The sequence below is a fragment of the Hibiscus syriacus genome, unplaced genomic scaffold, assembly GCF_006381635.1.
Source record: "Hibiscus syriacus cultivar Baekdansim isolate YM2019G1 unplaced genomic scaffold, ASM638163v2 tig00018093_pilon, whole genome shotgun sequence".
Lineage (NCBI taxonomy): Eukaryota > Viridiplantae > Streptophyta > Magnoliopsida > Malvales > Malvaceae > Hibiscus > Hibiscus syriacus.
The window spans coordinates 201,381-228,681 of record NW_024062429.1 but is presented as its reverse complement, the minus strand read 5'-3'; the positions used below and the strand labels follow the sequence as shown (position 1 = coordinate 228,681).

The following is a 27,301-nucleotide window of genomic DNA, read 5'->3' as shown; positions in this document are numbered from 1 at the left end:
AAATTGGGCCTTTAATTGGTGTGAGGGATTGTAACAACAAAAGTGACGAGCCATTATGGATATATATGTGAAATTTCAATCAACAGCCCACAAGGGATGGTCAGAATATCCTAACCTTACTGGTTTTTTTTTTTAAATTTTTGGGTTCGAGGCAAGATGAGTTATGTAATATAAGATTTTAGAACGGGATGAGGCTGAATTTTAGGTGAAAAATACTAACCCGACCTGAGCCGATTAATATATATATATATATTAATAATTTTTATTTTTATATTTTAAAAAATATATTATTCAATTATTAGAAAGTATACAAATTATTATAAAATACATTAATTTAATCATTTAAAATATAATAAATAGTATTATTTTAATTATTTTAAAATATTAATATATTCTGATTGAGCCCAATCGGGTTTTAATCTAAAATTTGGACTATTTTGAGACGGAAAAAACCTACAATTCATCGGGACAGAGCGAAATCGAGTTTTAGATATATATTTTCGAGTAGAGGTCAAGACGGTAAAAAAAACGGCCCGCTCTACCCGTGCCCATCCGTAGTGAACCCGCCACTTGGCATGCTTCTTCATTCTTCTTCGCCAACATTTTTCTTTAAATTTAAATTTAAATTTTATTCCTTTGGTGATTTTCTCATCAATAATCGCTTAAAAGTAGGTATAAATTTATCATAGTTTAATATTGCATTTTATTGTCGTACTTCACTCTATTAAACTTTATTAGTGTACTTTGATATTTACATAATTATATTTTACTTACTTTCAATAATAGTCCCCCCCTTCAATATTAATGTAAAAGATAAATATACTTTCATTTATGTAAAGAAAAAAAATCAAATATTGTTAATTTTATTGTAATTATTAATCTAAATTTCTTATAATAGAGTTAATAGTAAAAGAGGTCCCTAAATTATAACTTCCATCCTATACTAATCCCTAATCTTTAAAACATTATATATCAATTCCCAAGTTATGACCCCATTCTAAATTGATCCATAATCTTTAAAATATTCTACATCGATCCCAAAATTATGAACCATTCTAAACTAACCCCTAAATTTTAAATTAATTTATACATCAACCGACAATATCATTCAATCTTGATACTTTCGTTAATGTGTCGTTAATTGTACTGTTTTTTAAGGTCTAGGAAATTGAACATGTGGCATTCTAAAAACATAATTTATTTTTGAAGGTCTTGAGAATTAAACCAACAAATTTTTAGAAAAAAATGATTTAGAGGGTCTTGAATTTTTTTAGAAGACCACAAGCTTAATTCTCAAGTCCTTAAAAAATAAATTTATTTTTTAGCTAGTAAAATTAATGATATAGTAACAAAAGGATCAAAATAGAATGATACTGATAATTTAAGGATTGATATAAAATATTTTAAAAATATAAAAGCTAATATAAAATTAAAAGTATAATTTAAAGGTTGATATAAAAATATTTTGAAATATAAGGATCAATTCAAAATAAAATCATAGTTTAAAGACATCTTGTGCAATTATCTCATAATAAAATACGATGGATGAAGTTTGGTGTTAAACTGTCACTTATTTATTAGTTATGTTACCAACCAAATTAGTGAAGCTAATTTTTTTAAATAGAACATTAATAATAAATAAATTTTATATATTTTAATAATTTTAATAAAATAATTATTTGCAATAAAAAACTATTTAACTTGATTTGAACAAAAATATATTGATTTAAGTTAAAGTGAAATTATATATAGAAAAATGTGAAATTTTATGCAAAAGAATGAATTTTTTTAATTTTATTATGAATGAAAAATGTTTTTTTTAAATTTTCGTACGGAGAAGAAAAGCTTGACTTTACTATTTACAGTTCACTGTACTCGCTTCAATTTTTACAACTTTCTCGGTCACCAAACAGAAAAAAATAGTGCAAAGCTAGCAAAGGAAATAAAGAAAGAAAATAATGAAGTAATTATTATGAATTTCAGATTAAAGTTTTTTGTGGGTATTTTGCGATTTGCATTATCCTCTCTGTTTTTCTCTTTCACCTTTTTTCTTCTTTTTCGTCTCTCATATCTTTATTCCTCTTCTCCCTCTCTCTCTCTGTCTCTTTAAGTCCTAATCAGATCAAATATTCATTTTCCCCCAACACTTTCCCAGATTTTCTCTCTCTCCAAACCCTCATTGCAAGCTGATTCCTTTTCCTCCCCCTTTCTCTTTAGCTACTTTCACTACACAAAGCTTAAAATTTTCTCCATATTTGATCAGATTACGATTAATGAAGCTTCAAATGAGGTGTAGAAAGTAAATAGTATTTTTGGATGAAAGGATTTGGCTTTGGAAATGGATGAATTTGTTCTTAACATATCTTAAACTGGGTTTTTGATTTTCTTCTTGGATCCCTTGTTTTCTTTTTGTGGGGATTTAGATATTGGCTTTTTGGTTTTTTAAAATGTAGTTTTTTTGGTAATGTCAAGAACTGATAGGATGGCTTCCTATCTTAGCAGAACTGGCCCTGTGGAAAGAGACATTGAACAGGCACTTCACTTTTTTTGAGCTAAATTTCTTTGTACTTGATTGAATTTGTTGAGTTTTTCTTCTAATTATTGTTTGAAATTGCTGATTCCATGTCTTTTATTTGGAGCTGGTAGACTTGGTAGTGTTCATATATTTTTCTATATTTTATTGTTTTATAATTTATATTTATATAAATTTTGACATGTATGCTTAGTTTTAGGAGCTAGTAGAAACAATAGGGACATGCTATTTTTGTAGGTTGAGCATGAAGTCTGGTCAGCTTATAACTAGAATCTTTTTAGACTTCGAGATGTGAGTTAATAGGGGAAACCAGCTGATTTTAATATTTGATTCAATGATCTTTGAATTTTGCATTCTAGTCACTAAGGAGCTAAATCCACTCATGTGACAAATCAATGGAAATACCAATATGCTCTAGGACTGTATTTAACTCTACCTCACAGATATGAAGCTCAAGGAATTATGCCTCTTCTGGGCTAATTAGTGTTTTCAATTTCACCATTGATAAGGGTTAGTGTTTTAATGATGCTATACTCGACATTTATTGTCACACAAAGTTGCATGTAGCGAATGCAAGCAATGCTTGACATGGCCTGTTTTTTTAACAAGTCCATGATAATTACAGTCCCACATGCCACAACAGCTACTGCAGGTGAAAAAGTTTGTGGACCAGAACTAATTTTTTCTACTATGAGTTGTACTAATACCGAACCATAGATTTAAAAAAGTTTACTGTCCCATGTTCTATTGCAAATCCATGTCCACAAACCTTATTTTGTTTCTGGATCATTGAACTTGAAGTTTCTGATCTAAGTTCTGTCAAGTGTAGGCCGGAGTTAACCTGTAAACGAATACATTCTTCGTCTGATATAAGTTGGAAAGTAGATTACTTAGATTCTAAGTGCAATTATAGTGGTGCTTAAGTCGATGAGAAATAGATTGCTAGAATTGATCATGTCCATTCTTGCTAGAATTGATCATGTCCATTCTTGCTAGAATTGATCATGTCCGTTCTCTTTGATTTGTCAGTTGGACCTATTATGTAGTGATTGTTTTTAGTATATTATCACAGCATTTCCTTTTCTGAAATCTCTGAAGTTTCTTTACATAGTTATTTTTGTCTTTCTTTTAGAGTGAATATTTTTCTGAATAATTTGGAGGTCACTTGGATATTTTCCTTATTTTATTATTATGCTACATTTAAATTGATATTGGAGCTAGAATTATGTTTCTCACCTGCAAATGTCCTTAAATATGCCTAAGGCTATTGTGGTACTCTTGGCAACAGGCAATTACTGCTTTGAAGAAAGGGGCTTGCCTGCTGAAGTATGGAAGAAGAGGGAAGCCAAAATTTTGCCCCTTCCACCTTTCAAATGTAAGTTTTTCCTTTTTTCTGTTGGATTGTGTATCTGTTTTATTTTTTTCATTGTCGATTAGCCTCTATTGAAAATGTAACGATTTACATGACATTCAATTCAAAAACAATGTGTCAAGGAGTTTTTAATTTTAGCCATTGTGAGCAATGAATTATGGAATCAGTAATATATAGAGGAAATGAGGTTCAAAGTTGCTGATATAACTCATCATCACTTGTTCTTGACTTGTTATGTATTTGATAGTGGTTCCTCCGTTGGATGCCGGAAAACCATTTTGTGGAGGAGAAAAATTGAAGCTGAGGATGGCGGGATGCAATCATTTACCTCTATATATAAATCATTGATCATGCCTTTCCTTATAAAAGCTCTAAATTGTTGATTGTTTCTCTGCTTTCAGGATGAGTCTGTTTTAATATGGTTCTCGGGTAAAGAGGAGAAACATCTTAAGCTAAGTCATGTGTCTAGAATCGTATCTGGGCAGCGCACTGTAAGTGGTTTTGTGTATAGATGGTGTATTATCTATCCCTATTTTGCTATGATTTTGACAATATTGAGTTATTACATTCCTGTGGCATATTATGTAAGCATAAAATATGCTTCTTTCAGTATAGATGGTGTATTGTCTTCGCCTACTGTGCCATGATTTTGACAATATCTAGAGTTGATTACATGCCTGTAACATATAAGGTGAACATATTGTTTTATCAGATATTTTTAAGTTTATTCTTCTATGGTCTATGGTACTACTATGTAATTGTTTAACTTTTCCTTGTTCACCCAAAGTTTCAATCTTTTTTCAAAAAGTATTTTACATTCTTTTTGGTAGTCTAATCTCCGTCCTTCATTGTCTTGTATTGGTGATACCTTGATGACTTTATATTTGAAAAATCTTTTCATTTTCTTCAATTGCTTATCAGAATGGCATATATTTTCTTCCAGCCTATCTTTCAAAGATATCCTCGGCCCGAGAAAGAGTATCAGTCATTTTCACTTATATATAACGACAGATCTCTGGATTTGGTAAGCATTTGCTTTTCTGTAACCATGGCTTCTCGTTAATCTGGTTATTGTTGTATACCTCTTCTCGAGTGGCATATACAATCTGGTTGAAGTTTTTTATTTCTTAATAAAATTATTATAGATATGCAAGGACAAGGATGAAGCTGAAGTCTGGTTTAGTGGTTTAAAAGCATTAATCTCTTGTAGCCACCAAAAAAAATGGAGAACTGAATCAAGAAGTGATGGCATTCCTTCTGAAGCAAATAGTCCTACGACATACACACGAAGAAGTTCACCTTTACATTCCCCATTTGGTAGTAATGATAGCTTGCAGAAGGTATGGTAGTATTTTGTCCACAAAATCTACTTTCAACACTACAAGATTGTAAATTTGAGATGTTTTTTCTTACTTAAAATTCAGGATGGCGATCACCTTCGCCTTCATAGTCCATATGATAGTCCTCCGAAGAATGGTTTGGGTAAGGCATTTTCAGGTGTAATATTATATGCTGTTCCTCCCAAGGGTACTTTCCTCCGGATTCCGCTAGTGGTTCAGTTCATTCTTTGTCTTCAGGAGGATCAGATAGTGTACATGGCCACATGAAGACAATGACAATGGATGCTTTTAGGGTTAGTCTTTCAAGTGCAGTTAGTTCCTCAAGCCAAGGGTCCGGTCACGATGATGCTGACGCCTTGGGTGATGTTTTTATTTGGGGTGAAGGCACTGGGGATGGGGTTTTGGGTGGTGGACTTAATAAAGTCGGCAGTTTTGGTATCAAAATGGATTCTCTACTGCCTAAAGCTTTGGAATCTGCGGTTGTACTTGATGTCCAAAATATTGCCTGCGGTGGTCGGCATGCTGCCTTGGTAACCAAGCAGGGGGAGGTTTTCTCCTGGGGAGAGGAATCTGGAGGCCGGCTCGGGCATGGTGTAGACTCTGATGTTTTGCATCCAAAGCTTATTGATGCCCTTAGTAATACTAACATTGAGCTTGTAGCATGCGGTGAGTACCATACTTGTGCTGTAACACTTTCTGGTGGCACTTATAATTTTGGTCTCCTTGGTCATGGAAATGAAGTAAGTCACTGGGTACCAAAACGAGTGATTGAGCCCTTGGAGGGCATACATGTCTCATCAATATCTTGTGGTCCCTGGCATACAGTCGTAGTTACCTCTGCGGGTCAATTGTTTACCTTTGGTGACGGCACATTCGCTGTTTTGGGTCATGGAGATCGGAATAGTGTCTCATTGCCAAGGGAAGTCGAATCCCTAAAGGGGCTCCGCACCGTTCGAGCAGCTTGTGGAGTGTGGCATACTGCTGCCGTTGTTGAAGTCATGGTTGGGAATTCAAGTTCTAGCAACTGTTCCTCGGGAAAACTATTTACGTGGGGAGATGGGGATAAAGGTCGACTTGGGCATGGGGATAAGGAAACAAAACTTTTTCCTACTTGTGTTGCTTCTCTTGTTGAGCTAAACTTTTGCCAAGTTGCCTGCGGACACAGTATGACAGTTGCCCTTACAACAGTAGGGCATGTCTACACCATGGGAAGTCCCGTTTATGGCCAGATAGGAAATCCACAAGCAGATGGGAAGGTTCCTACCCGTGTCGAAGGAATGCTTTCCAAGAGTTTTGTTGAGGAGATTTCTTGTGGTGCTTATCATGTTGCAGTTTTGACTTCCAGAACCGAAGTTTATACCTGGGGAAAGGGAGCAAACGGTCGATTAGGTCATGGGAATACTGATGATAAGAACTCCCCAACATTGGTAGAAGCTCTGAAAGACAAACAAGTCAAAAGTATTGCATGTGGCACCAGCTTCACTGCAGCGATCTGTCTCCACAAATGGGTTTCGGGTGTTGATCAGTCAATGTGTTCCGGTTGTCGCCTCCCATTTAATTTCAAAAGAAAACGTCACAATTGTTATAATTGTGGACTAGTCTTTTGTCACGCATGCAGTAATAAGAAGTGTCTTAAGGCTTCCATGGCTCCAAATCCCAACAAACCTTATCGTGTCTGTGGCAAATGCTTTAATCGGTTGAAGAAAGCCATTGAAATTGATGCTTCATCTCAATCTTCTTTAAGTAGAAGAGGTAGCATAAATCACGGGACTGGTGAATTTGCTGATAAAGATGATAAGTTGGATTCCAGATCTCATGCTCAACTTGCTAGATTTTCACCAACGGAGTCGTTGAAGCAAGGGGGAAGCCGATCAAAGGAAAACAAGAAGCTAGAATTTAATAGTAGTCGTGTTGATTTCTTAAAGATGAATGTTGATGGAGCTGTTAGGTTAAAAGACTCGATTGGAGGTATTGGAGGCATTTTAAGGGACTGGAATTGCTGCACTCTTCTGACTTTTTCTGAGAATATTGGTCAAGGCCCACCAGTTGCAGAGTTAAAGGCTATTAAAAGAGGCATCGAAATTTTTTTAGCTTCAAGATGGTCTGCTGCTAGTAGATTGGTTGTTGAGAGTGATTGTAAGTCGGCAGTGGAGTGGATTCACACCCCGTCTTTGGCACCAGTTTTCATGTTGCCTCTGGTTAGAGAAATTCTGTTGATCCTTTCGGGAAAGGTGGTTTTAATTAGGTTAATTCCAAGGTCTTGTAATGGGGAGGCAGATAGTTTAGCAAAGCAGGGGATCGGTTGATTGTATGTTTTAGGTATAGTTCATTTTCCTATAGCTGTAGGTTCTTGAAGTAGCAGAAGTGGTTAAGTCTTATGTAAAAGCATCTGCTGTATTGTTAAGTCTTATGTAATCTGGTTTGGTAATAAAATGAGGCACTCTTTTCCTCCCTCCACTACTTGATCCTTTCTATTAGGAAAGGGTCAACTATGAGGGAGGTTTTTAACGAGGCTTCCTATTCCTATCAAAAAAAAAATAGTAGTCGTGTCTCACCAGTCCTAAATGGAAGCTCCCAAAGGGGAGCACTTAATATTTCTAAATCTTTTAATCCGCAATCCGGTATTTGGATCATCCAAGAAAATTTTCTCAGCTTCTGTTCCTGGATCAAGGATTGTTTCTCGTGCAACATCACCAATATCAGTACGACCTAGCCCTCCTCGCTCAACAACACCAACCCCAACACTCGGAGGCCTCACCTCCCCTAAAATAGTTGTGGATGATGTTAAGAAGACCAATGATGGCCTTAGTCAAGAGGTTTTCAGATTAAGAACGCAGGTATTTTGTATTTCTCAGTACTCATGCGGAGATTTATATATTTGTTTGTTTGTTTAACGAGGTTCTGTTTGATTGTTGTTCTTGCTCCTTTGCATTTTCCTATTTAAATCTACACATTTCACAATACTCGTTTGCTCCGGACAAGCTAAATGCGAAGCTTTAATTTAAGCAGGATATTTTACAATTTATAAGATTTTAATCTTGTTTTCTTTGTTGAGCAAGGGTCTTGACTTGTTTGCAAGGTTATTTAGTATTTATACGTTCCACCTTGGTTTTAAAATGCGAGATGCGCTCTGATGCGTTTAGTGTCCTGAGAGCCGATGCGTGATGCGCTTGCATCACGAACCCGATGCGCTAATTTTCACAAAAAAAATACTTTTGAACTAATTTTATACCCTGTAAATACTTATATATAAAAAAATATATCAATTAATACCAAAAGTAGTTTAATAATACTTCATAAATGTTAAATAACATAATAGACAAGTATGCGTAGGAAAATCAAAACAACCAAAAGACAAATCAACAATAGCTCTCACTTCCCTTCCCCCCATAGAGTTCTCCAAACTTTCTCTAGTCACAAACTAAATGCCTCCAAGATCCCCATCATCAAACCCGAGCACGTCTCCATCTCTCTCATCATCATCAGTCACTCCAATGTCTTCCTCCATCTCATCTTCATCAACAAGAGCGGGTCTTTTTCCTTTATCATTTCTTGATGGGCCGACTCCATCATAGAACCACCGTGCTATATATTTACAAACTTTTTCCCTCAACTCTTTTTGAACCGTGACATTAATAGTTTGTTGCTTCCATCCTTTTCCAACTTTTCCTCCTTTGACAACATCTTCGGGATTAGGAGCGAAGAACTTATCTATAGGACCTTTTTGTCTTGGCTTTTTTCTTTGAGACATTTTGCTACTACCCCTTGCACTTCAACAAAATCATCATCTTCATCAAGATCATAGTCACTATAGTCGAATCTTCTTGAGTAAGTTGAGTTCATCTTTTTTTCTATGGTTTCCATTTCTTTTTTTTTGCATGAAATACCTCACCTCTTCCTTTACATGCTCTGGACAGTTTGGGCAACTAATAACATCCGGCAAACCACCAATGAAATGCCATTTCATTCGATACACACCACCCTTCACTACTTTAGGACAAAAATGGCAACGAAAATTGTTTCTATTGCTAGGCTCTTGCGTAGAATATTTCCTAGCTGGATCAGTTGATTTGTTGGTTGTATTTGTATTTGAACCCGTTGAGGTAGCACTAGGAGTTGGTTCCATACTAAAAATCACAAAAAACAACTTGTTTTAGTACATATAAAAGCTTAAACAAGTAGCAAGTAGCAAAACAATCACACCCCAGCAACAAAAGGAAACAATTCTTCACTAAACCTTCAGTAAAATCAATTTAAAGCTATTGCGGCATTAAAGCTTCTTGATTTAGTTTTTTCAGTAAAATCATAGGACGTAAAAACAGTTCATTCATTTAAGCAACAAAAAAACAACTTGTTTATGTTTCTAAAAGCTAAAAGCTTTTGCAACTAAAAGCTATTGCAACTAAAAGCTATTGCAACAAAAAGAACTTATCTATAGGACGTAAAAACAGTTCATTCATTTAAGCAACAAAAAACAACTTGTTTATGTTTCTAAAAGCTAAAAGCTTTTGCAACTAAAAGCTATTGCAATAAAAAGAACTTATCTATAGGACGTAAAAACAGTTCATTCATTTAAGCAACAAAAAACAAATTGTTTTAGTACACATAAGAACTTAGGGATGAAAAAAATAGCAGCAGCCTTTTGTCAAGTCTATTGCGAGTGGCAGGGATGAAAAGAAACAGTAAAATCGAGGATAAATGTAAAAAAAAAAATTGAGACTTACCTTCAAGTTTCTTCAATGGCAGCACTCAGCAGACAGATCTTCAATAGCAGGGGGAAAGCTCGATGGAGGAAAGCAGCAACCAGGTGACTTTTTATTAGAGATTTAGGTCAATTGAATATAGGCTTTTTAAGCCCATTCCAGCAATTAAGTTAGAAACATAAACTAGTCCAACTAAAAGCCTAAAAAAAATCTTATTAAACGCATCGGCCCGCATCAGACCGCATCAGCCGCATCGGATCGCATCAGACCGCATTATGTACCCCCTACCGCATCAGGCTGCCCGATGCGCTTTGACCATCGCAACGGTCGCATCACGCATCAGGCGCACCTGATGCGCGCTTTTTTAAACCAAGCGTTCCACCTCTCCAATCTTTATCTCAGGTGGAGAATCTTACACGTAAAACACAGCTTCAAGAAGTTGATCTGGAAAGAACAACGAAACAGCTGAAGGAGGCAATCGCAATAGCAGAGGAGGAGACTGCAAAATGCAAAGCAGCAAAGGAAGTCATCAAGTCACTTACTGCCCAAGTAAGATGAATTAATTTGTCGTTGTTGTCCATGTATATCTTTTTTAATAAAGCTTTAGTCCAATATATCTGCATTGCGACGTTTTTGAGTAATCATAGCTCTGAACTATGTTAAGTCCTTTTCCGGGTTTTTTACTTTGATTTATCCGGAGCTCTTTGCTTACTGCTAGTCATGAACCGAGCATGTAAGAAAATCACGAGAATGCTCAAGCTTAGTTTCACTCCACTTTGTACTCAAGAATGCTTTCATCATGTTTTTCTACTGATGCAAATGATATTTGATATGTTGAGCAGTTAAAGGATATGGCTGAAAGACTGCCTGTTGGGGCTGCTCGGAACATCAAATCACCTTCACTTACTTCGTATGGCTCTAGCCGTCCTTCCAATGACGTCTCTAGTGTTTCCTTTGAAAGATTGAATGGTCAAATATCATGCGGAGAACTGGATTCAAACGTATCAAGCAGCCAGTTGCTTTCTGATGGGTCCAGCACCGCTGGTAATCGCCATAACAAACAAGGCCATATTGAACCAGCTACTACAAACGGAGGCAGAACAAAAGAAAGCGAACCTCGAAACGAGACTGAATGGGTTGAGCAAGACGAACCTGGTGTGTATATAACACTTACCTCACTACCAGATGGTGCCAAGGATCTCAAGCGAGTTAGGTTCAGGTATTTTATGCATTACTCTCTGGCAAATTCTAATTTGTGCTGACAAGCTATCCCGAGTTTGACTCGTGAACTTGGTCATGGTTACATGTAATATAAATTAAATTGTTCTGGAAAACTTTGATTGCAGTCGAAAGCGATTCAGCGAGAAACAAGCTGAACAATGGTGGGCAGAGAACAGAGCAAGAGTATACGAACAATACAATGTCCGCAAGATCGACAAGTCTAGCTTGGTATTGGGAGCGAGGACTTAGCCCATTAACATGATAAAGTTGCTATATGATGTACATGCAATATATAGTCTTTCCGAGATTCCGATTCGAACATCGGGAGCTTGATTGATCAAATCATACCATTGTTGTTCATGAGTGGTATAAAGGAAGATGATTAGGAAAGGGTTTGATGGGGTTGTTCATATATTTATTTATTTATTTTCATTTTTTTGGCCCCCACTTGATTTTACTTCATTCTTGCTAACTTTCTTTCAATGTGTGGGAGGGGGTTGAGGGTGACAAAAAAATTATATTTTTTTATCAGGTGCTGGCTCTTGTTGTAAGCAGTTGCCTTGTAAATTCATAAGCAAAGTTATATCTGCAGGAAAAAGAGTGTTACTTTTTTAACCTTTTTGTGTATATAATTTCAGTTGTGATGATGGCATGTGGATACAAAATCGTGAACCCGTGATTTTAGTAAAATTAAAATTAAGTCGTAATAATAATAAAAATTTGAAGTGTAACAATGAGCACTATTAATTTAATTTATAAAAATTTAAATTCTAAAATATTTAACACATAATTATAAATTAATTAAAAATTTAAAGATATATTATTTTAAATAAAGTATAAACTATACCAGTGATAATCTAATTATTTTTTCTTTTTATTTTAATTAATATTTTTAAAATTTTATCAATCTTATCATTAAATTATTTAAATATATTAAATTAAATCATTTAATGTTAAGATTTAATAAGAGAAACTGATATGACAGTTAAAATATTTAATTCCATGAACTATATAAACATAAAGCTAAGTGGTATGTAGTGTAATTTACCCACATTTTCATTTGAAACATCAACACATATTATCATCGGAAGCAGGGTCAATAGGGAAGCAACTTCTTCGCTGCAATTTCAGCGACTCGAGAAAAAAAAAACATGGAAGCTACGCCCGACCGAAACGAATCATCGGATAACATTGAAACCCTAAACTCCTTTACTCCAAATTTCCGAGCAACCGATTCTCCTCTTTGTTTTATTATTTTCCGTCAAATTTTCTCGAGAAAATCTCAAATCTGTTTCGCCAAACGCTTCTTCCCATCTCTACTAAACATAGAGTCGGTCTTCCTCTCCCATTGCCTTCCAACACTTTCGACTCCGCTCGGTAAACGATCTTCACCTCTCTTTTTTTTTTGTCATTTTCATTTCTTTTTTAATTAATAGAAATGAATTTTAAATTTGATAATTGATTTTTTTTCATCCAGGACGACACCAAAGGCGTCGAGAATTTATGAAGTTTTAAATGATATAATGAATCGTTTCATTTCGAATTTGCATAAAATTCAAGAGAATTTGCAATTTTGGCTGTCTATAGCTGAGGTAATGGACTTTGACTGAGTATGATCATTAAGTTTTTTTTTTTTTGGTTAACAGAATTTCTGAATATAATTATAAGATATGCACTTTTTCTTTCTTTCTCTGAAATACTTGTGTAAGAAGTAGTGTAGTGTATAGTTAAATGAAGCTCATAACATAGTTGTTACAAAGCAAAACAAATCGATAATTGCTAAAAAGTGGGAAAATGACTAAAATGCAGCTTTGTCCATAACATATTATTCTGAATAAATTTTTAGGGATCTAATGCAAGGAAAGTTTACTTCATGATTTTTTAGAGAGGGCCACGAGCTTTTGTTAATGGATCAGTTCAACTCATGCGTGAAGCTGTCACTGATGGATCAGCTATGGAAAATCTTTCCCATTCTGCATCCGCATACATCTCTGAAAGGATTGCTGTCTTATCTTCACTAAGATGTTCTCTTGCTGCTTTTCTGGCTCAGGTTTGGTCCTTCTTATTCTAGTTCCATACCGTCTTGATGCATTTTAACCATGATAAGTAAACCTGTCATCTGCTGACACACTTCACAATCCTACTTTTTTTCCCCTCACTTAAAATGTCAAACCTCCAAAAGCTATGGATAGACTTTAAGCATTAAGTAGTTCATTAGGCTTGTTAACTGTACATATTGGCATTGTTGTTTTGTTCTGTCAGATGTGATAACTCAAAGTTTCATTGCTTGTTTTCTTGAATAGTTTTATGTGGAAGTTGAAAAATGTGGAGAGGAGTTAGTAAAAGATCCAGAGAAGTCATTTTCCTCAATAGTGCTATGATTAGCTTGTTAAGAACGTGTATGTTCCAATTTTCATGTAAAACTAAGCAGAGTGGTTCTGTTGATGGAACGTATTCCTTTTCTCTACTATTTGAGAGATTTCCAGAAGTCAACCAGGAAGAGTCTCAATGGACAAGTTGTGAAACTAATGATGCTATCAACTTGGTCTGTCAGAATCTACAGGAACTGGACTCTTAGCTCTCATGGTAATAATGATCCTTCTATATTTAATCCTTGTCATAATAAAACAGACACTATTTTACTAACTAATGATTAGCTTGTTCATTTATGGTTCTTGCATTTGATCTTCAATATAGTTTCAGATTTGTTGCTTATTTTCAGACCATTCTTTTAGGTAGCTAAACACCAAAAACCAAGTAAAGTAACTCGTTACTGGATCCGGTATACATGTGGTGCAGTTGGCCTTTCAGTTTGTTCTTTCTGGCTCCTACGACATAGCCGTCTGATGGGAAGTTCTGACATTGACAACTGGATTCATGAAGCAAGGTAATCTACAGTTAGCTTCTTTAATGACCATGTTGAGCAGCCGGTACGCATCATCGCCCTAATATGATTACTCAATTGTTCTTACATCTCTCCTGAAAATCTTTAATTGGCCATTTTTATGAATGCTTGAGAATGCTGCCTGATTTCATTGATGTTAAACTCAATTTATTGTCAGCTCTTGGCAATTAGAGATGAACTTTTGGATACATTTTTTTTTATACAAAGTCGCATCTAAACACCTTATTTCTAATTACACCTCCAGTAATAGAATTTTAAACAACGCAACAGAACATAAAACAAAATAAAAACAACACCTGCAACCATATAAACTAAATTAACCACAAATAGAAAGGCAAAATCTAATTAGATCGTCTTCTTCAGGAGCCCACGAGTTTGGCTTGAATGAAGGCTCTATCTCATGCACCATGATCTTGAAGGAGTTGTCACCCACCCTTCAATTCCAACGTCACATCAATTCTCGAACCAGCCTTTGCTAGGACTTGAATTTTTGCCCGATCAAAGGATGATGGTGACTGACAGCTTTCGTCGATTGCTAGTAACTGACCCCAACTATCAGCAATGTTCTTGAAGGTATCCCAATTCCATGCGTGAAACGGAACACCCTCGCAAACTAACCATACTCGGCGACACTCCAATACCAAACTCTCTGACCAAGCTTCGACTATAGAGAACCACTCTGCGAGAGTCTCTGATTTATCGTTCTTCACACTTCTCAAAGAAGCAGAATCTTCGAAAATCATTAATACCGCATTTCCAGCAACTCTCATTAAGGAGAAGCCAGTGAGGCCCTTCGCATGCATTTGTCTAGCGAGATGATTGATTTTGATGAAATTTTTACACCACCCCACTAGACAATAATTCAACACCTGAAGTTTTTCTTCATCAATAACACCTTCGACTTTATAATGCTTCTTCCTCGAATCATCTTCCATCCCGGACTTGTGGAGAACACCTGTGGAAGACTTTCTTCAATAGGATTGACGAGGTTTGAATTTAGCGAAAGAAATGCCAATTTTGCTGCCGTCTATATAAGAGCCATTCATTTTTGAGGTCGCTCTCCTTGCTTCTTCGATTGAAGCGAAGCGAATGAAACCAAAACGAACTCCTTTTGCATTTCTTTTATTTGGAATAAAACATCAATAACCCGACCATGGGAGCAAAAAGATGATCCAAACCTCTTCCAATGGATATTCTCTGGTAAATTTTCAACAAATAATGTGTAGCATCCATACTTATCAACATTGCACTCCTTTGTGATATATTCCCTGGTTCCATCGTGGACACCATCAACTGCTGACTTTTCGTCGCAACTCCCAGATTTAAAAGGCACATGAATACTTGGAGATGCTAACGAGGCTGGATTTGGCAATGGCTGTACTGGAGGAACAGGAGCATCAAAATTAGAAATAATACCTCTTTTAACAACAAGATTCTTCCTTGCCATCTCAATGTGCAAAAGGGACTTCAACTTAGAATCAAAAACCATTTTCTGGAGAGCATCCTTGGCAGCAACTGCAAATTCTGCATTTGAGAAGAGAGCGAAACCCTTAGGCTTTTCTCCTTTATAACTCAAATGAGAATCTTCAAAGCCTGGAAGCCATCTCAGAAGATTCTGCAGCTCTCTCTCTGTGACATCTATAGGTAGACCCATAATGAAGATGGTACGAACCTCCTCAAGATGAGAAGGGAGAGATGACGGAGAAAGCGCGTCTGCAGAGGATGAAGGAGTTTGGCCCTTCGATTTCTGCTGGACAAAGGGACGATTCCAGCACCCCGCATGAAGAAAACCGTTGAAGTAAAAACAACCCAGGGACTTGACGGAACTGTTCTGTTAGCGCCCGGCGATGGAAGCTGTGACTGCCGACGATGGAGGCTGTGACTGTCGGCGATGGAGGCTGTGACTGCCGGCGAAAAAAGAAGGGAGTAGGTGATGAATAGAGTCCAACAGGTAGATATAGGACAGGCGATGAGACGCTGGCAAAACGGAAACCAAGGCGTAAAGATCTTTGACGGAGAAGAAGATGCGTCGCCAACAACTGAAAGCCGAAGGTCCTCGTCCAAGATCCACTGAGTTGAAGGCTCACCCTGACGTAATGATGCCTAGAACCGAGATGATGGCGCCGAGACGAAAAAACCTGGAAGATTTGGTGGTCAACAGCCACCGGATGTGGCGACCTACACGGTGACAAACGGCGGCGGTGGGTGGCGGACAACGAATGAATAAGTTTTCTTCCTGCACATTCACGAATATTGATTCAAAATTAGTAGCAAGGGAATTGCTAGATGTGATATCTTCTTCCCTTTTCCACTTTTCCTTTCCCTTTTCCCCTTTTTTGTCATCTATGCAGGAAGTATGCCTATGAGAAACTACATGGTTTTGAGTTCTAGGCAGCTAGATTATTTATAACTAGTATATAAATTCAGACAATATACCTAGCAGTCCTAACCTAATGAATGGAACTGAGGTTTAAGGATAAAGAAGGGCTACTGTGTAGTCCAAACTCCAATTGGCCCCCATATGTACAAAAAAGATTTGTATTCCCCGCTCTAATCTTTGCTTGAGATATAAAAGCAAAGGACATTTGATTCTAAGTTGCTTGATATTTGTTTTATTTGGCTTTAATTTCTTTTCCACTACCATGTGATCTTTTCTTCTTCTATTGTAATCGGATGGCAATTTCTAATTTGCTATATTATTGAAAGCCTTGCAAAATGCTTTTTTTCTGAACATAGCTGCTTTCTGGTTTGCAGAATGTTATTGACTTTCAGTGAGCAAACAAAAGGCAAAGAATTCCCAAATAATGCATCAGATCAGGAAATGCTTGAGATTGTTATGTCAAGGTGCAACTTTCTTTCTAATATTAATGTAATCCTAATCATGTTTGCACTTAATGACTTATGATGCATGTCTTATGGGAGAAATTTGAACCTGTTCTTTTGTTTGGTATTTTACATGTATGAAAGTTTTTGGTGCAAAAATTGCTCTAGACCTAAACGATAAGTAATACTAGTAAGTTTTTATAAATGCCAATACTTCTGAAATAGTCTTGCATTCTCAATTTTCATGTTGTCCTGTTCATACTTTGACATGATTCCAGAATAAATATGTTCCTTTGTTCTCAAGTTCATACTTCAACATAATTCCCGAATAAATATGTTCCTTTGATTGCTAACATGATATATTGCTTTAATTGAACTCCCATGGTGTGGTTTTTATCTCTTAGTGTGGAACTCTAATTCATTGTGATTAATAATATAGATATGAAAAGGAACTTATCAATCCTATCCAGAACCTTCTCCATGGAGAGCTTGCTCGTGCTCTTCTCATCCAGGTAATGCACGTTATTTTTACCATGCAATTGCCACCTTTTATTCTGGTAGTTCCATTGCAGGTTCAGAAGTTGAAACTGGATATTGAGATGTGAGTTCAACTCCAGCGTTTTTCAACATAGATGCTTAAATATTATTGACATTGTAGTTTATTTCAATTCTCAATGTTTGTACTTCTTATGATGCTCATTGAACTAGGCCAATGCTTGAACTGGATCAGATTCTCAGAGCAAATGAAATCAACTTTGCAATCCTTGCTGCTTTGCCAGCGTTTGCCCTGTCTCTTGGTCTGATCATAGCCGTGCGTGCATGTTTTAGACAGGTCTGAACACTTTTAAAAACTATATGACATGTTATTAATTTTCTTAAGTAAATTTCATTTGTTGATCACTATAGGAAGGGACAAGATACTAGGTTAGCGATGCCACTGTTTAGATGTTTATACAAATTTATGTTGCCACACTATCTATTCAACCTTGAACTTCCAGCATACATGTATGCCTTCTAAAGCATCCTTTCTGTCTCTTGGTCTTTTAGTAGTCGTGCATGCATGGCTTAGACAGGTCTGCACACTTTAACTGTATACAATATCTTATCTAATTAATTTTTTCAAGTAAATTCCATTTAGGAGGGGACAAGATGCTAGGTTAGTGATGACACTGTTCAGATGGTCATACGAATTTATAGTGCCACCCTATTGTTTCAACCCTGGATTTCCTGCATATATATATATATGCCTTCTGAAGTACTGTTTAGATGGTTATTCAAATTTATAGTGCCGCTCTATCTTTTCAACCTTGAATTTCCTGCACATATATATGCTTTCTGAAGGTTAGTATATTTGACCAGTGGTTTCTTGATCACGACTGACTAAAGCTAAAATTCCATTAAAGAGCATTTCCACGGGGTAGAACCCCTCAAATAATATAAGGTTTTCATGAGGCTGATCTTGAGCCTCCATCCCATCACAAATATCCTCAGGGCAGCAAAGCATACCTATTAATCATCAAATTCTTGTTTCCTTTCTCATGTTTCTCATGGTTTTATTATTGTAATCAGGATACTAAAGCAGAAGGCAGGGGAAGAATTGCTCGTATTCAAAGGAGGCTAATTATTGCGGAGATTGAGAAGACAATTTTGCAGTACCAGACTTACATGGACCAAGGGCTGGTAAGAACCTTGTTATTCAATTTAGTGCTTGAATGCTCCTAATTAATTTCTCATTTTCCCTTATCCACGTAGGTTTCTTTTTTATTATCATTTAGCAGTACTTGATAAACAATGGGCCCTGATTAAGTTTATATTCTGGGCAAGCCATTTTCAAAGTGTAAGCATCTGAATTTGTTTGCTCACTATATGGGCACTGTTATCTGTGAGGAATAAACTAGTAGAAAATCGCAAGATTTTGACTTGATTTGCTATATCAACCAATAATATTGCTAATCTACAACACGTTTGTCTGACTAAACCAAAATTCCTTTTGCTTCGAGTCGATTCTGCATATAACAGTCTTGCTCCTATTTCAGGAAAACGATGCACAATGCCTGTTTGGTCTGTTGATTTATTGTCTGGATCGCTTGTACCTTTCTGTAAGAAGACATGCAAAGTCAACTGGTGAATGGCAAAGGTTAGTTGATTCATCTATTTCTCAAATGATTTAGAAGTTTATCTACTTCCGCCTTGTTTCAGCCTTTTAGTTGTAGAATGATGAAAGCTGAACTCAAGATAGCGACTAACAGAATATTAACTGTGATGAACAGCTTGAAACAGGATATAATTGATTTGGGTAAGCCAGGTCTTCAAACTTCTCACAAGCTAATCGTGACGGCACGATTGGAACGCTTGTACGACTGTTTGCTTCCTTCCCTAAAACGCCACTAGATCTTAAACATTTTACCTGCCTTCTTCAATGGAAGCTGTAAGTGCTGCCTTTCCTTCAGCCTCTTGAATTGATATCGCAACGAATTTTGCAGCGCATTGCTTAATTTTGATCCGAACTTTTAGACGATTAAGGTTCGGACTTGGGCGTAAATTTTCCTGATATATATTTGATATGGGTATGTCTGCTTTTGTTATGTTCCTTTTTGCAAGGGTTTTAGGTCATGTCTTCGTGTCGATGTCTGAACGTGTCCAAAATGATCTCAAACACGAGAGCATGAGATATAAAGAAGCGAAAGAAACTTAAGGTTTGCTCTCTTCTTTTTTTGGGATTTGAATATTTTTGTTGCATAAAATATGAAAATAAATTAACAGGAGATGAAGTGTTTCTTGTATCCGCTTATTGTAGTTGGACGTAATATAAAGATGAAACGGTGTCCACTTTTTGTCACAACCAATGCCACAGACATGGTAATGGGTTTTCTTTTTAAACTTTAGAAGATAAACACGTGATAGCTAACTTTAAATTTGATGGTGGTCTATTTGAAGATCTCAATTATAAGCAAATCTCTTCTGAAACACGAAATAATTTAACTTCATTCCATAATAAATTACTCAAAAGAATAAGAAAACAAAACATTCGAAGTCAGATTTATTAAGTATATGTTATTTCTTTTAATTAAATAGACATTGAATTCTTGGAGAGAGTAAAATAAGTTTGGTGAAAATTTTTAAAATCATCGGTCTTCTGTGATATTGGTCGACGTGGTAACCAATCACAACTAACAATGATTAAAATCTCCATAGATTAAGAGAGAGAAAACGAAGGAAAAAAATAATTTTATAGAACTGGTAGTTCCAATAAGATTTCATTCTTGAACAAAAATCCCCTTTTTGATTTATTTCATCTATTCTATGACCAGAATAGGGGATATATGCTTCACCACAATTTTGAATCAGAAGAGAGATTTCAAGAAATAGCAGATCTATTCACTCTATCAATAACCGAGCCGGATCTGGTGTATTTGTAAGGTATTTGTCTTTTCTATTGATTCCTTGGATCAAAAACAATTCTTGAATGATGTATTCAACTTCATGGATGAATCGAAATTCTACCTCTTATTTTTATGTAGAAAAAGAATCCTTTTATCGAAGGATCAGGGAAAAAAATGGGTTCGGATCTCCTGCAGGAATGATTTGGAAGATCCAAAACCAAAATACTGGAATTTGCTAGCAACAACATAACAGAGGCAGTCAATCAAGATAGGTTGATCCGAAATCTGATTCAAAAACGTCATTTTGGATTAAATATGATATTTAGGGTGTTCATTATTCGATTTTAACTGAATTAACTGATCGAAATCAATTAGGCCGGTTAATTTAATCGACTACCAAATTAGTTCGGTCAGACAATGTCTAATATTTTTTCAATATTTGGTTGACAGTTAATTCTGTTCGAAATCGATTAATTAATTGAGTTAATCGAAATTATTAAGCATTAAATATATTATATATATTAAATACATGTTTTAAACTAAAGTTAATTAAGAATTAAGACTCAATTAATTTTTAACCACGATGTACTCATTAAATTATTAATATCTAATTAAATTTTATACCAAATGAAAAATACTTATAATATATTCAAATTAATCTAATTAATAAATTATGATTTTTTTTATTAATTTGGTTAACCGACCAAAATAAAAATTATAAAAAGTAACAAACTTTATTTGGTTCGATTAATATTTTTTTTAAAAAGTTCGGTTTGAATAAACGGTTAAAGAAAAAAATTTGATTAATTCGATTAATAGAAATTCGATTCAATCAGTGACAGAATTAACCATTTAACCACCCGTAATGATATTTGTTAATTATCAAATGCCAGAATAATTAAATAAAAATAATTCGAAAATTATTGATTAAATTGAAAAATAATATAATAAAATTAAAAAATATAATTTATTCTTTTAAATCTAACTTTAATATTTAAATTAATCCTTTATTCAAATATGTAACATCTAATTTTATATAAATGAATTGATTATTTACAAATATTCGAATCCATTAACTTATTAAACCTGATTATCTAGCATTCGACAATTTTACACCATCACTTTCTCTGGTGATAGAGCTCTTTGAACAAACGTCTGTAGCAGGTTTTCAATTTCCCAAGAAACGCCTTCCTGTTTTTCTGTTGTTCATATAAGAAACATATATAGTTCCAATTCATTGCAGATAAAGTGTTCTTCATAATTCCTACTGTATAGGAATCACAGAAAAAGCAAAACAAAACAAAACAAAGTTCCATAGCGCTGCTGTGTTTGACCCCTCAGTATTCCTTTGAATTACTCATCGTTTATGACGACTGATTGATTTCAACCGTGTAATTGCTTGCTACCATGAAACGCTACGTCTCTAGAATCCCCAGCTGGCCCCTGCCCTTCCCCTTCCGAAACTTCAATTCCTTCTGGGTATCTCTACTTCTTCAATGTTCTTTCATTTTTACCTTTCAAAACGTTTTTAATATGTCTAATAGAAAACCCGAATTCCATCACTGTTTGATTTGACACATGAATGTATAAATCAGATATTATTATCACAAAACTGGGTTTCTTTGTCTTACTAAAATGTAATCTAAAACTGGGTTTAAATTTAATCAGGTGGATAAGAACTATAGGAACTTTGGCAAGGCTGCGGAGGATCTGATAAATGGCGAAGAAGTCAATGATAAGGAGAAAGGGAATCAAGTTTCCGATATGTTGATTGATAGCTTTGGAAGGAAGCATAGTTATTTGAGAATCTCCTTGACGGAGAGTTGCAACCTCCGATGCCAGTACTGTATGCCGGCGGAGGGGGTGGAGCTAAGGCCGTCCCCGCAATTACTCGCCCGCCACGAGATTCTTCATTTGGCTGATCTCTTTGTTACCTCCGGTGTCGAGAGATACGTCTCACCGGCGGCGAACCCACCGTCCGGAAAGATATTCAGGATATTTGCTTGGATTTGTCGAGCTTGAAATGGCTTAAGACTCTGGCTATCACTACTAATGGAATTACTCTTGCTCAGAAGCTTCCAGTGTTGAAACAATGTGGAGTTACAAATATGAATATCAGCTTAGACACGCTTGTTCCTTCGAAATTTGAGTTTATGACTAGGAGTAAGGGACATTACAAGGTTATTGAATCCATTAATGCCGCTGTTGATCTTGGGTACAACCCTGTAAAAGTATGTTTTACACACCCTTCTTATAACTCTTTTAGATCATGACCTCTCTTGTTTTTTTTCCTTATTTTTGTGTGTCTGGTTTGTTTCTGCTTGCTTTCAGGTCAATTGTGTTGTTATGCGTGGATTTAATGACGATGAGATGTGTGATTTTGTCAACCTCACCCGCGATAAACCTATTAATGTTCGCTTCATCGAGTTCATGCCTTTCGATGGAAATGTATGGAATTTCAAGAAACTTGTGCCGTATGCGGAGATGTTGGATTTTGTGGTAAGGTACAGCTCTTATGGCTGACCTTGCTTTTGCACATTTGTTTAATGCTTGTTTCTAAACTTCACAACTCATTTCTTGTTCTCTGTTACTCGACAGACAAAAAAGTATCCGACCTTAATGAGGCTGCATGATCATTCAACGGAGACGGCAAAGAATTTTCAGATTGATTCCCACACGGGGACTGTATCTTTCGTTACATCCATGACTAACCATTTTTGTGCTGGTTGTAATAGACTGAGACTTTTGGCTGATGGCAATTTAAAAGTATGTCTCTTTGGTCCATCAGAGGTGAGCCTATTTAGTTCTGTTTATGGTTATTCTTTTTCTTTTGTTTTGTAAATGCAGTTAAACTCTAAATATTTGTCATTAAATATAGTGGGCCTGGCTATTGACATAGAATTTAGATGTGCTTGAAGGTTTCTATGTTTGAGACCCTCTAGAGTTAAATGTCGATATGTTCATTGGTAGCTATTCTACTTTTGATATTTCTTTCAATATCTTCCTTAATAGTGTTGATTTCTCTCAGGTTAGCTTAAGAGATCCTCTTCGTTCTGGTGCTGGTGACGAGGAACTTAGAGAAATAATCTCAGCAGCGGTATGGTTACTGCTTAACGACACTTGTTTTTCATAAGTTGCTACTTGATGGCACAGTTTCAAAAATTGCTACCATACAATGACAATGACTGTTTTTTCCTGTTTCCATGTTTGTCCTGAGCTTTTGAATCTAGGGCCTATTATTATCATGCTCTATCTCTTGTTCTCTCTCTTTAGGGAGTTAGAGGGTGATTAATGAGAGGGAGGTTTGATTGCGTTTTATACTGGAGATGAGTAGTTGCTAATTGATTAATCATGGTAGCATCGATTCAAGCTCAAAGTTGGGGGAGATAGATATTAGTCTTCTTTCCTTAGCTAGTACTATATGCAGATACGTTTTTCTTTGTTGATTCAGGTTAAGAGGAAGAAAGATGCGCATGCTGGAATGTTTGACATTGCAAAGACGGCAAATAGACCGATAATACACATTGGTGGCTAAGGCACTTAACATCCTTTTTTTAATGTAGCTTGGTTTATTTTTTCTTTTAATCTCATTTTCAGTTCATGTCCATTGAGTTTGAACAATTATAGTGCTTTTTAAAGTGAGATTTTCTTTCTGGTTTAGTACTCTGGTTCGTGTGTATGGCTCAGAGTTGGTTGAACAATTATGTTTTTGGAGATTCAATGTAAAGAGCAGAGTTCAGCCATTTTACCCCATGTGAGATGCATTATTTGAAACTAGGAATTAAGAATTATCAGCCATGTTAGAGTTGGATAGGATTGGCTTCTCTCACATGGTTTTTTTTATAAGAATTGGCCCCATTAAAAACCCCCTTTATAATTATTGTGTTGTGAAACACAATAATCACTAGAAAGGGGAAAAGGGTGGCCAAATTTTATTACCAAACATAAGATTACAACCAAGACCAAATAAACATTTAGTACAAAAGACCTTTAACTCAAACAACCCACCTACCCCAATCTCCACACTAGTAGTTCAACACTCCCTAACCTATACCAGATTTAGCTAAACAGTCTGCTTCCCCATTAACACATCTATTAATATGCCTTATGATAACATTAAAATGCATTACAGACTTTTGAATCTCTGTGATCATATTGACATAGATTACCGGGCAGAGTTCCGTGTTGTTGATCCACTTCAGAGCAAGAAGTGAAACATTTTCTAGAATTAGGGACTCTTTATCCCTCCACACTGAATCAAAAAATAAGTCTAACCCAGCTTTGATTGCAACAATCTCTGCAAGAATCGGAGTGCAGGGTCTTGTCGCTTTAGAAAAAAAAGCCAACTTCTTATTCTCAGCATCCTTAAGCACACCACTAATACCACTTCTTTTCCAGTCAGAAGCTACTGCCCCATCAACATTCACCTTAAAGAAGCCCGCAGGAGGGGGGCACCACTTTAACTTAGGCAAACAAGACTTATATGGATAGTGATGCTTATCTGCCAAGGTTAAATCACCCACAAGGCCATCAATCTGAATAGAGACGTCCTTGTATTTAGCTAAGAACCAAGAAGCCACCCTATACCTCACCGAAAAGAAAAGATTAGCACTATCCAGTTTCCCATTCTGAAACACTATCTGATTCCTGCATAACCAAACAGTCCACAGTACAGCTACCGGTATGAATTGCCAAATAGCCGAATTATGTCTCAATTCCACCCACGAAAGCAAGAAATCTTTAGGATTATTGGATAGAACAGCAAAGACATTCCACAACCGGAGGAATTTTACCCAAATCTTCCAGATCTGTTAGCAAGAAAAGAAAGAATGAGTCACCGATTCTGGCTCCACTCCACATAACACACAATAAGGATTCTCAATACCCTTAACACCTCTGCCCAACAAAACTGATTTGACAGCCAACTTCTGATGAATAATTTACCAAAGAAAAACCTCTACTTTAGGAGGAACTAACCCCTTCCACACAATCTCCGACCAGAAGTCCTGTGGCTCGGATAAACTAGAAATAAATCTAGAGCAAGACTTAACCGAAAACACACTATCACCATTTTCTCTCCAAACATAACAATCTTCACCCTTTATCATAGGACAAAAATTATCCAAAAAAAGCATCATTTCCATCCATTGATCAAATTCAATGTCCATTAAAGCTCTCCTAAGCTAAAAATCCCACACCCACTTCCCATTACTAAAACACCCATAATCAACCACAACCCTTCCTTGTTTACCGATAAAGCAAAAATCCTTGAAAAGATAGTCTTCAATGGATAATTACTAATCCATAAATCATGCCAGAAGCTGATGGAGTCTCCTTTACCAACCTGTAACACAAGATGATTCCTAAAACATAACCCAAATATATCATTTGCTCGATAGTTATTATACCTTTCCAAATCCAAGATGCATTGGGAGGCAAATTATCATCTAAAACAATAGACCTACTATCAACATTATGTTTCGAACATATCAGTTTCTTCCACGAAGAATCCTTCTCGCAACCAAACTTCCAAATCCATTTGCCCAAGAGAGCCCTATTTCGAGTCTTGAGATCCGAGATACCCAAACCCCCAAACTCTTTGTTTCTACAAACAATAGACCACTTTATCCAGTGCATCCATTTCTTTTCAGCCGTAGAACCCCACAAGAAATTAGCCATTAACGACTCCAGTTTTTTCCTAACCACCACTGGCATATTGAACAAAGACATATAATAGTTAGGAAGTGCATTCATGACCGATTTTATCAGAACTGCCCTACCTGTAAGGGATAAAGAACCAGATTTCCAGCTTGCAAGTTTCTGGTAGAATTTATTAACAAACGGATCCCACAGGTTAATCGAATTTCTCCTTGCTCCCAAAGGTAGCCCTAGATACTCCGCCGGAAAAGATCCTGGAACACAACCTATAGAGGTGGCACAATTCTCGACAGTTTGATCCTGTAAGTTAATACCGAAAATCCTACTCTTCAGCAAATTCAACTTCAGCCCTGTACAAAGCTCAAAAACTGTCAAAACCCTCTTTAAATTTTTCAATTGACCTTTAGAGGCTTTGCAAAAAATTATAAAGTCATCGGCAAATTGAAGATGCGATAGCAAAACTGAGGACAGCTCACCACCAATCTGAAAACCATCAAACAGCCCCACCTCAACTGCTTTAGAGAGCAGTAGATTCAAAAATTCACCCACCAAATTAAACAAAAGTGGGGACAAAGAACAACCTTGTCTTAACCCCCTGGCAACTTTAAAGCTTGGTGTAGGAGAACCATTAACAAGCACAAAAATTGTAGTCGAATTCAAGCATCTAAAAATCCAGGATTTCCATCTTTGACTAAACCCCATACACTCCATAATTTGTAATAAGATACCCCAAGCCACAGTATCATAATTTCTCTTGAAATCCACATTGAACACAATACCTTCCCTACCTTTCCTCCTCCAATAGTCAATGGCTTCATTAGCTACTAAAGAACAAGCACAAATCTGCCTTCCCGGGATGAAAGCGAATTGAGAGTGACCGATCAACCCTCCAATGCACATTCTTAATCTTCTTGATAGCACTTTAGACAAGATTTTGTATACCCCCTACCAAACTTATAGGGCTGAAATCTTCAATACTGACCGGATTCGACTTCTTAGGAATTAGAGTAATAAATGAATGGTTTACCGAATTTCTTTCCATCATAGAAATCTTTGAAGCACTTCAGAATATCTTCTTTCAAAACCGGCCAAAATTTCTTGAAAAATCTCATATTCAAACCATCCGAACCCGGAGCTTTATTACTTTCCGATGACCCTATTGCCTCCCAAATTACCTCCTCAGTGAAATTCCTATCTAAAAGTGCAACATGATCCTCCTTAAGTCTGTTAAAATTCAAATCCAACTTCTCCACCTCAACCGTTAGCTTGGCATTGTAAGCATCCTTGAAGAAACCAAAAATGAAAGCTTTGATCATACTTGGATCCTCAATCATAGCACCTCCCACATCCAAAGAATTGATGG

General features: G+C 36.1%; 3 pseudogenes; all 3 read left to right on the top strand.

Moving 5' to 3' along the window:
- The first annotated feature begins 1,919 nt into the window (after nucleotides 1-1,919).
- LOC120209110 lies at nucleotides 1,920-11,664 on the top strand (annotated as a pseudogene).
- Nucleotides 11,665-12,246: 582 nt separating this feature from the next.
- LOC120209111 lies at nucleotides 12,247-20,317 on the top strand (annotated as a pseudogene).
- Nucleotides 20,318-21,407: 1,090 nt separating this feature from the next.
- Nucleotides 21,408-24,043, top strand: LOC120209108 (annotated as a pseudogene).
- Nucleotides 24,044-27,301: the final 3,258 nt, after the last annotated feature.